Raw genomic sequence first — 11470 nt, 5'->3', positions numbered from 1 at the left:
TCTCTGTACTAACTTCTTACAACTTGCACAAACCTTCTGCAACTTACACAAACCTTCAACTTTTATGCACTTTCTTATCCAGAAATAACTGGCCTTCATAACAACTTACTTTTTCCTTTCCTTTTCAAAAGTACCTCTACACCTTATACCTTCTATTATCAAAACCATACAGTTCCTTTCTAACTAATCAAAATTCTTAATTCCTAAAAACCTTAACCTTCAGCGAGGACTAAGTTAGCAATAAGTAATCCTCTTTTAAAGATTGCTTTTTGGAGGTGTCCTTTTCCTAAGTAGTCTATTGGACACATGACCAATATTCATAGGTTATTTTATAGTGGTAGCTATGAGCACATATAACATTTTCATTTACCTTGTAGCTTCTCTCTCAGCCAAAGGACCTACACCCCCTTTCTGTATGACTCATAGCAGTACATGCATCAAACCTTAAGATGACTTACTTGGGTTTCCTTTACCTTAGTTTCCCTCCCTCCCCAAAGTCTAATTAAAAGGAGGTCCTTAATGAGTTTCTCTAGGCATTAGCCATGTGTGGACCAGTTAACTTCTGGTTTGTGGCTGAAGCAGGGCATGCTGTCCTTCTCAGGGTCAGCTTACAAGGGTTGGTGGGGTCAGTTTTCGCTGTTCACAAAGGTGTCTCTGCTGGGACTGCAAGCTTCAGCCAGCTGTGGTGGACCCAAGCGGGTATGCCTTCTACCTTGGCAGCAGTGGGAGTGGTCAGGATTATGGTGTCTGGAACCATCTACATGGGAGTCAGTCCTTGGGTGGTGTACTGCTAGAAGTGCCTCTTGGACAGTCTTTGAACAGTTTGCTGAGTAACCTATAAAACCTGCAAGTACTTAGGGAAAGGGTGTTACATTTCTACACCTTGCAGTTAGAGTTTAAGTCCTAGTGACCACTGATTCTAGCTGGAATTAGCAGCAGGTCCCAGCCCATAATAGGCATGGGGCATTGAGATAAGAGAAATAAAGGAGATACTAAACATTAAATGAAATAATAAAATCAGACTGTCAATACCCACAGTAGAGATCTTTGAGGGATAAATAAAACTTAAATATTCAAGCAAGGCATAGTAGATGGCCCTTGTGTTTACAAGAAATGAGATTAGGCCCTGGCCGGTTGGCTCAGTGGTAGAGCGTCGGCCTGGCATGCGGGGGACCCGGGTTCGATTCCCGGCCAGGGCACATAGGAGAAGCGCCCATTTGCTTCTCCCTCCCCCACCCCCTCCTTCCTCTCTGTCTCTCTCTTCCCCTCCCGCAGCCAAGGCTCCATTGGAGCAAAGATGGCCCGGGCGCTGGGGATGGCTCCTTGGCCTCTGCCCCAGGCGCTAGAGTGGCTCTGGTCGCAGCAGAGCGACGCCCCGGAGGGGCAGAGCATCGCCCCCTGATGGGCAGAGCGTCGCCCCCTGGTGGGCGTGCCGGGTGGATCCCGGTCGGGTGCATGCGGGAGTCTGTCTGACTGTCTCTCCCCGTTTCCAGCTTCAGAAAAATTAAAAAAAAAAAAAAAAAGAAATGCGATTAGCTTATCTGCTACTTGGAAGAAATATCTTAGGCTCGTGAACGATGTCCTTGGGCCTTCAGTGGCAAATCCCAGCACTCTGGGCAAGGTTAGGTCACAGGTAGCTGGAGCAGGGCTAGAAGAGACTGAACCCTCCCTCCATGGAGCAAGGGGGCAGCTTACCTTCTCATGTCCCTCTTTCCACAGCACAGGTGTGTCAACTGGTGGGGCCGGGAAGCCTGGTAGGCTTCAGTTCAATGACCTTTCCACTCTGGAGCAGGGCCTTGATGACATGCTATGAAGCGCCTTAGGGCGCTGGAGCCAAAAGTTGGTATTTCCGGACTTCTTTTGGTCCTTATTTGCCTTTTCTGTTACTTCCTTGGTCATTATAGACCTTAAAAGCCATGCTCAGAAGATCTCACTGAGGGGCTTGACTAGAAGAGCAAAATTGGGAATCCTGTATTTAAAGAACCCTAAGGCAGTGGGTTTAGAAGGGGCCGTATTCCCTAAATCTTCTCCTCGGGTCTGGCTCCAGATAGGAGGTGGGGATTCCCCGGAGCCAAAGCAGAGGAGGGCAGGGGCTGTAGCAAAGTGATGATAACCTCTAACTTACAGCGCTGTTATCTTTTGCCTCACTAAGCAGTGGCTCAGCCCTTGAGCCGGTGCCCAAGGAGGAGAGGCAAGTGCCTGAAACTGTGAGAGGAGCGTGCCGCTTCTCCTGCAGCCAGCTGCAGCCTGGCTGCCTTTTCTTTTTCTACCTCTGCTGCTGTACTGGGCTGCACACTGACCGTGCCACCTGCCTGCGGGTGGGTGCTGGTGATAGTACGCTAAACTCTCTATGTTTTCCATGGGTCTAGCAATCTTTGGTTTGGCCAGTCTGCTCTTAAATTGGCCATTCTAGTTAATAAAGAGTCTGCAATGTGGCAGAATCAACAGGAGTCCTATAGTCTCGTGCCCTGCGAGAGAAATCAGAAAAGTTATCAAGCAAGCACTGAAGAGGCATTAGAGCAGCAGATTGCCCCTGACCCATGGCCCTTGACTCTCGAAGGAATCCTGTGAGGAAGCAATGGACAAAGCAGACAAACAAACCAAATATGCACACAAAACAAAACTTCTAAATCAAAACCAAAGGGAGAAGGCAGTGTCCTGCGTTCCCCGAATGACCGGGTGGGGAGAAATCAGGTGGTGTCCCGCCTGCTCCACTACACCCTTTTCTAACGAGAGCTCTGTTTCCAAATATTCAAAGAGGAAGCTTCCTTACCAAACAGTCTCGAGACTCCAAATGTTTCGAATCAGCAAAATTCAGTTTCCAAATGGCAACTGCCGGAGGCTGGCCAGCTGCCAACGTCTGCTGCAGCCCACTCCGGGAGAGGTCTTACACGGTCGCCTCGCTGGGGCCTCCATGTGTTACATCCCAGCGAGATAGACCACAGTGGACACAAAGTGAATTTTATAAGTTTTATTGCAAACCTGCACAGGAACTGCAGGTAACCCACACAGGGGAACACTGCAGCCCCGCAAACCTGCACAGGGACTGCAGGTAACTCACACAGGGGAACACTGCAGCCCCCCAAACCTGCGCAGGGACTGCAGGTAACCCACACAGGGGAACACTGCAGCCCCGAGCTTCTAAAATAACTCCTTTTTATAGGGTGGCTATCTAAGTTGAGCAAGCATTATACAGAAGCTGATGTGGCTGTCAGCTATTGGCTAGGGAGGTCGTGCGCAGTTATGGGGGGGGTGTATTGCTCAGTGGAGAATTTCAAACATAAATTTCTGATAAGGGTCTCTCACTCATCTGAACTCTTTGTTCTCGGCGTCACAGGGACCTTGTCAGCACTCCCTGTTCCTTCAATAGTTACACTCTTGGCAGCCCCAGCATATCAGTACTCCCTGAATCTAACAGGACCAAGATGACCGACACGAAAAGGGGCGAGGCACAATGGGCCAAGAGGTGGGGACCCGAGGGGCTGTGGGTGGCCCACGGGGTGGAGCGTGAAAGGAGAGGGAAGGAACTCAGAGGGAGCAAGAGGAACAGAGACACAAAAGGTCTTCACACCTTGCATACCCGCAGGCCGAGGTCCAGTCAGAGACCCAAGAGTGCTGCCTAAAGTGGCCTTCTTAAGAAGGGCTGTAAAAAAAAAAAAAAAACAGGAGAGAAGGGCTGCAAGAAAGGGATGAGGAAAACTAAGGATCCAGACTATATTTGAGGAGGTGGGGAAGGAGGAGGATCAGTGCTGTCAGGCACAGGTAGGTGTGACTTCATCGGCACACACAACCAAAAATGTTTCAGATAGATGAGGAAATAGCTTAAAGGAGTGTCATATAAGGAGAGGTGACAGGGAAGCCGCGATTCTAGAGACCCTGTAGTAAAGCTGGCTTCTGGAGGAAGGACCCTGCCTACACAATGGGGGAGGGAAGGAACACTGGACAGAGCTGCTGCCACATCAGGTCACATCTGATGAGGAAAGCCACTGGGGACAAAGCTCTAAGTACTGACATTGCACCTGTTATTGGGAACAAGGTGACCATGAGGGGGGACACAGCACATAGGGTGTTCTCAGCAGGAGAGAGAGGAGCAAACTGTCCAAAGGAAGAGCCAACAGTCATGCACATAAGGCTGGTGCAGGGTGTCAGGGCTGGAAAAGAGGGTAATGGTGGGAGTAGAGAAAGAAGAAAGGCCAAGGCTGGTGAAGACCCATCCCTACCTGCCCCACCTCTAGCACCATGGACTCACTCCCCAGGAGCAGTCCTCTCAACGCTCCCACAAGCCTTGGTTCTCCTGAATGTCTCTTAATCCTGGGACACTCAGGGTCATCTGAGAGATACACACCCACTCCCTCTGGGTAGATATAGCCAAGGTTAAACCCAAAGCAAGTCCAGACCTGCCTGCTCTTGCTTCTAAGGGCATGGTCCAAGCAAGTGCAAGGAGCTGTCACAGCAGAGGGGCTCTACCCCTGGCAGAAACTAGTCCCTGGTCACTGCTGATCTCTCCACTTACAGCGTCCTCAGGGAGCATTCCAGGAGCAGCTGATGGCACTCAAAGCAAGATCCAGGTCCAGCTTCTGCCCCAGCCCAAGATCTGCCCTGGGAGCCCAGCCAAGGCTACCATCTTGACAGAACCCCAAGGGGGAACACATAGCCAAGAGCAGAAATTCCTGCCATTTGTCCCCTGCACAGAGTCACTGTCATAGAAACAGTCCGGCAGAGGTTTGGATGAGGAATAAGAAGTACAAGGAGGTGAAGAGTCCAGCCAAACCATGCAGGAGAAGGCAGAACCCTGGCCTCCTAAAGACAGAAACCCCTGGGCCTGGAGTCTTTTTCCCTCTTGATCCACCTCCACCCTCACCCTGCTGCATGGCTGGCAGGCCACCTGTGTGGACACAGGTAAGGGCTTCCAGGACTGGAAGGAGAAAAGATCAGGGACATTTCTCCCCGGCTCCTTGTCTGTGGGGTCACTGTGGTCTCCACTTAAGGTAACTGCCTATCTCAAAGTCACCCTCCCTAAACTACCCCTTCCAGGTTCCTGTGATCATCCCTCCCTTCTTCCAGAACTATGTGACTATTGGGGATTCCTACACTCTGCTCCCTCCTTTGTAAATCATGCCCTTATTAAACTCTCAGATTGCCCCAACTGGAGTATGTCTTGTTTACTACAGGCACCTGGACTGATACAACCACTTGCCCTGGATTTCCCAAGTTGCACAAATCAGTCCCACCACTCAACAAGCAGTCTTGGCTCTGAGATTGGAGGCATGGGCAGACCAATGTGTCCCCACGAACCCCTGCTATCTAGGGTCCCAACTAAGTGCAGGGCCACTCTCTGTGGGCCTTTGGTATGGTCCAGCCCACTGGCTGACCTTCCAGGGTTCCAAGTCCAAGTGGCTTAAGCCAGAGAGAGACTCATTCCCCAGGGTACTCCTCCTTTATGACTTCACCCACTGAATCACCTGGGCAACAATGCTGAACGCTCCACTCCAGAGTCTGGGCCTCTAGGAGGCACGGACAGCAGGCCTGCCCAGGCCAGCCCAGAGGACTCTCCGTCCACAGTGTAAATGAGGACACTGCTGGCCCACGTCTTGCAGGGATGTAGAGGGCAGCCTCAGAGGCACTGGGTACTCCTGGCACCATGGATGACGCTGCCATCCTCAAGCGACGGGGCTACATCATGGGGATAAACTTGGGAGAGGGCTCATATGCAAAAGTCAAATTTGCTTATTCTGTGCGTCTAAAGTTCAATGTGGTAGTCAAGATCATCGACTGCAAGAAAGCCCCCACAGACTTCTTGGAGAAATTCCTACCTTGGGAAATTGAGATTCTGACCATGCTAAACCACCGCTCCATCATCAAGACCTACGAGATCTTTTTTTTTTTTTTTTTTTTTTTAATTTATTTATTTACAGGGACAGAGTCAGAGAGAGGGACAGATAGGGACAGACAGACAGGAATGGAGAGAGATGAGAAACATCAATCATCAGTTTTTCGTTGCGACACCTTAGTTGTTCATTGGTTGCTTTCTCAAATGTGCCTTGACCGTGGGCCTTCAGCAGACCGAGTAACCCCTTGCTGGAGCCAGCGACCTTGGGTCCAAGCTGGTGAGCTTTGCTCAAGCCAGAGGAGCCTGCACTCAAGCTGGTGACCTCGGGGTCTCGAACCTGGGTCCTTCCGCATCCCAGTCCAACACTCTATCCACTGCGCCACCGCCTGGTCAGGCGAGACCTACGAGATCTTTAAGACATCACATGGCAAGTTCTATATTGTCATGGAACTCGGAGTCCAGGGTGACCTCCTCGAGTTCATCAAAACCCGGGGGGCCCTACATGAAGATGATGCTCGCAAGAAGTTCCACCAGCTCTCCTCAGCCATCAAGTACTGTCATGACCTGTCATGTTCACCGAGACCTCAAGTGCGAGAACCTTCTCCTCGACAAGGACTTCAACATCAAGCTGTCTGACTTTGGCTTCTCCAAGCGCTGCCTGTGCGATGACAGCGGGCGCATCATTCTCAGCAAGACCTTCTGTGGGTCAGCAGCATACGAGGCCCCTGAGGTTCTGCAGGGCATCCCCTACCAGCCCAAGGTCTATGACATCTGGAGCCTGGGCGTAATCCTCTACATCATGGTCTGTGGCTCCATGCCCTACGATGACTCCGACATCAAAAAGATGCTGCAGGCCTGGCCGGTTGGCTCAGCGGTAGCGCGTCGGCCTAGCGTGCGGAGGACCTGGGTTTGATTCCTGGCCAGGGCACACAGGAGAAGAGCCCATTTGCTTCTCCACCCCTCCGCCGCGCTTTCTTCTCTGTCTCTCTCTTCCCCTCCTGCAGCCAAGGCTCCACTGGAGCAAAGATGGCCGGGGCGCTGGGCATGGCTCTGTGGCCTCTGCCTCAGGTGCTAGAGTGGCTCTGGTTGCAACATGGAGACGCCCTGGATGGGCAGAGCATCGCCCCCTGGTGGGCAGAGCGTTGCCCCTGGTGGGCGTGCTGGGTGGATCCCGGTCGGGTGCATGCGGGAGTCTGTCTGACTGTCTCTTTCCGTTTCCAGCTTCAGAAAAATACAAAAAAAAAAAAAAAAAAAAGATGCTGCGCATCCAGAAGGAGCACCGCATTAACTTCCCTCACTTCAAGAACCTGACGGGTGAGTGCAAGGACCTCATCTACCGCATGTTACAGCCAGATGTCAGCAGGCGGTTGCACATCGATGAGATCCTCAACCACTGCTGGGTGCATCCCAAGGCCCAGTGCCTGTCCTCTGCAACCATCAACAAGGAGGAAGAGAGCCCCCAAGATGCTGAGCTCCCCAACAAGAAGGCTGTCACCAAGCCGGAGCCCCAGGAGAAGGCACAGCGCAGCGTGAAGCAGGAGTCCAAACACAAGGAGGAAAAGCTGAAAATGCAGGTGTCAAACCAGTTGCAGACCATGAACCTTAGGCTCACAGATAAGCAGCCAAGCAAGGAGCCAGTGGCAGGGGGCTCCCTGAAGCCTCCAGAGACACACACCGATTGAGCCTCTCATGGCCCATGGGCTGGTAGGGAATGAGGTCGAGCTCACAGCTTCGAGCCTGAGCTCTAAAAATCCAAGGGACAGGCCAGTGAAGGAAGATAGTCCTGGATGAGCAACTGTTTCTTATCAATTTATTTTCCCTTCCTTTGAACGTGGTAACCCACATGGTAAAGGGCAATAAATCACTATATTAGTGCAGACTCTAAGGTGAATGTGTTTGCCTGAGCTGACTGTGGTCGTCCAATAAGAGTATCCATCCTATGCCACCCCACCCAACCCCCAACTTTGGAAAATATATCTCATTGTGTCCAGCCCTGACCATGACCTCAGGCCCTGGACTAGCACAGAGTGTTTCTTTTTTTTTTTTTTTTTTTTTTTTTTTTTATCTGTGTGTCCAGCACGCGTTCTTTTTTTGGGGTGGGTGGGGGGTGGGTGGGGACCTTTTATATTTAGCAAAGAAAGCCAAACTAGAGGAGAAAAAGATGGAGAGGACAGAGCCGTCGGCCTCGAGCGACAAGGCGGGTGGGTGGGGGTGGGGGGTGGACGCGGACACACAGAAATAGCACAGAGTGTTAAATGAGGAAGATGCTGCATCAAGAGGGAGGCCATGAGTATGGTGCTGGGGGGAGGGGACATGGAGAAGACAGGACCAAGGAGGGCAAGGTGGCTGCCAATAGAGGAAGGGTGGGAGGAGAACCCACAAGACTGTTGGTGGGGAGAGACCTGCAGAGGGCAGTAGACCAGCTTCTCAGACTCTCTTGGCAACTTAGTTCTTCTACTCTGTCCACTGGGAGTTCCCTTGTGTTCACCTGGCTCCCAGTTCTCAATGGTGCCCTGAGTCATCCCACCCTGTGATCATTCCCCCTGACCCAACAAGAAAAGGTACCCTCTGAGGCCTATGAAACCCACCAGGCAGAGGCCAGCACACAGATAGGAAGCAAGATTCCCAGAGCATGGAAAAGGACCAGAGGCTCAGAGGACTGTCCCACATTTGGGAGCTGGACCTAGATCTTCTGCCTCATAGACCAGTGCTCTTTGACCCACTGGGTTGCCATTTCAGCAAGGAGACACCTCAGGTACAAGATGTGATCTTTCTCTGGACCAATGATTCCCTGGCAATCCAAAACAGGTGACAGAGAGGCCGCTCACTCACCATCGCCATCCTCCAGGCCCCGGCCCCTGCCATGGGGCTTCTGGCCCACCACTCCAGTGCCTGTGTGCACCTCAGGGGTTTCAAATGTGGCTGGAGTCACATCTTGGGAAGTGAGGGAATGGAGATTAAAGCAAGCCAGAGGCAACAGTTCAGAAGGTATTCCCATCACAGGAGTCCTCTTACAGGGTGGTAGGGGCTCTCGGGACATCTTGCCCAGAGAAGAGCCAAATTTGATGGCAATTTGACACATCCGTTCCCGGTCTCCATTCTCCTCAGCCTCCGGGTATTCATTCTGTGCCTGCAGCTTTTCCACGTGAGGAAAGAAGTCCCTCTGGATGACTGTCTGGAGGCCCTATCAGGGGGGATCAAAATCAAAGTCAGGCCTGAACTGTGGTGGCACAGTGAATAAAGCGTCGACCTGGAAACACTGAGGTCGCTGGTTCGATACCCCCGGCTCACCTGGTCAAGGCACATATGGGAGTTGATGCTTCCTGCTCCTCCCCTCCTTCTCTCTCTCTCTCCTCTCTAAAATAAATGAATAAAATAAAATAATAAAAGAGCATTCATAAAAAAAATAAAAAAATAAAATCAAAGTCAGAGCTGCCACCTTGGATCCCCCACTTCTCAGTGAACAATGCTAAGGTAGCTGATCACCACCCCCCCCAGCCCCGAATCTCTGCCCAATGATCCCCAGAGCTTAGGGCATTTCTCTTTCTTTTTTAGAGAGAGAGAGAGACAGACAGGAAGGGAGAGAGATGAGAAGCATCAACTTGTAGTTGTTATCACTTTAGTTGTTCATTGATTGCTTTCTCATACCTGCCTGGGGGGGAGGGGCTGGAGCTGGGCCAGTGACCCCCTACTCAAGCCAGCAACCTTGGGCTTCAAGCCAGCAACCACACGGTCATGTCTCTATGTCTCTGATCCCACGCTGAAGCCAGATGAGCCTGCAAACAAGCCAGCAAATACAGGTTTCGAACCTACCTGGTTCCTCAGTGTCCCAGGCTGAGGTTTTATCCACTGCGCCACCACCTGGTCTGAGGCTAATATAACAGGCGGCCTTGCTATAACATCTAATGTTACTAAACGCTCCACTGATTTTCATGCAGCCCTTCTCTCTCCCCTCAGTAACTGGTCATTCTCATTCTCATTTGCTAGCCCTACAGCAGCTGGACCAACAGTAACTTCATTCCAACAGTAACTTTTTGTTTCCAATATAAACCCTTTACCTGGAAGATGTTAGCCAGTCACCACCAGCACCAGTTCAGATCCCCAATCTGCACCTCCAACCAGGCCTTGCTCCTCAGATACACATCTGTGCAGCCAGCTGTCCACTAATGTCACCTGCTTGTACAGCTTAGAGGCCTGGCAAACTTAACCAGTCCCAAACCAAACTGGTGGACTTCCTCCATCAATCGCGTGACAGCTCCTCCTTCGAGCCTATCTGCGGTAACACTAAGATCTATTATTTCAAGGTGCTGCCACAGCCTTTGCACTTGCTATTGACTGCTCTCAAGAAAGTCCTCTTTGCCGCCAGCCTTCCTCACGCTTACGCTTTTTCTTTCCTTCCTCACGCTTTCATAGAAACCTTGTTTCCCTAGCTCCCTACCACACACAAGCAGAACTGCCTCTTCTCTCTCCGGACAACACAGCCTGCCCCTCTTAATCTGCATTGTGCTTATTTGGCTGTCTTACTCTCCATACCCCAAGGGCAGGGACTCGGGCTGATCCATCTCCGAGAGTGCCATGACCTGAGAAGAGATACCCTAGGAGCGCAGCGAGGAGGGGAGGGGATCGGAGAATCCAGAAATCGCTAGCGCCCGCACCGAGGTCTTACCTCGATATACTCTTCCTCGTCTAAGACCCATTGCTTCCTTGTCGCAGCCCGGGCCTCCACAGCTGCCCACTTTCTCCCGGGCCCAGACCCGGTAGGGAGCAACCGGGCCCTGGAAGACGCACTGGGGGTTTCCATCGCTGTCCCAGGATTGCTGAAAAGATGCGTCACAACGTCAAAGGGGCGGGACTATGCTAGATGTACAGGGCGCTTTCAATAGTTGGCCAATGGGGAAGCTGCAAGTTTCAAAGGCCAATACGCGCTCCCAACTGCAGGGCCTCGCTCTTATGGGAACTGTAGTTTTCTTCCCACCTCGCGCTGTTTAAGTATAATTAGACTGTGGGCACTAGGCGCTGCTGTGATAGTAGGGATAACGGGCGTGTCCTTCACACTAATCTAGAAAAGTTCCTGCGCTAAGTATGGCCTTGGAATTCCAATTTCCCACAAATAATCACTGCTTCTATATTATTAACAAAAACACACTCTTCAAAAAACTTGATTATACACGCGTTTCAAAGCCTTTATTTGAACTTTATGCACGCAAAGAATCCTAAAACAAGTTTTTTTTGGGTTTTCTTTTTTTCACAGAGACAGAGAGAGACAGAGAGAGACACAGGAACAGACAGGACGGGAGAGAGATGAGAAGCATCAGTTCTTCGTTGTGGCACCTTAGCTGTTCATTGATTGCTTTCTCGTATGTGCCTTGACCGGGAGCTCCAGCAGACCGAGTGACCTGACCCCTTACTCAAGCTAGCAACCTTAGACTCAAGCTGTTGAGCCTTGCTCAAACCAGATGAGCCCGTGCTCAAGTTGGTGACCTCGGGGTTTCAAACCTGCGTCTTCTGTGTCCGAGTCCGACGCTATATCCACTGCGCCATTGCCTGGTTACGCCCTAAGACAAGTTTGTTTTGGAGGGTTTTTTTTGTATTTTTCCGAAATGAAAAGTGGGACGCGCAGACAGACTCCCACAAGCGCCC

General features: G+C 51.3%; 1 protein-coding gene and 1 pseudogene across 1 annotated transcript in view; one reads left to right on the top strand and one right to left on the bottom strand.

Annotated features, from left to right (window-relative positions):
* The window catches only part of DGCR2 (DiGeorge syndrome critical region gene 2), a 130803-nt gene that overhangs the window by 112041 nt on the left and 7292 nt on the right, over positions 1-11470 (bottom strand). The gene's annotated exons all lie outside the window — the stretch shown is intronic.
* On the top strand, positions 2885-7856 carry LOC136325454 (testis-specific serine/threonine-protein kinase 1-like; annotated as a pseudogene).

This window comes from Saccopteryx bilineata, chromosome 2 (assembly GCF_036850765.1).
Source record: "Saccopteryx bilineata isolate mSacBil1 chromosome 2, mSacBil1_pri_phased_curated, whole genome shotgun sequence".
In the NCBI taxonomy this organism is placed as follows: domain Eukaryota; kingdom Metazoa; phylum Chordata; class Mammalia; order Chiroptera; family Emballonuridae; genus Saccopteryx; species Saccopteryx bilineata.
This window is presented reverse-complemented; position numbering and strand designations above follow the sequence as displayed.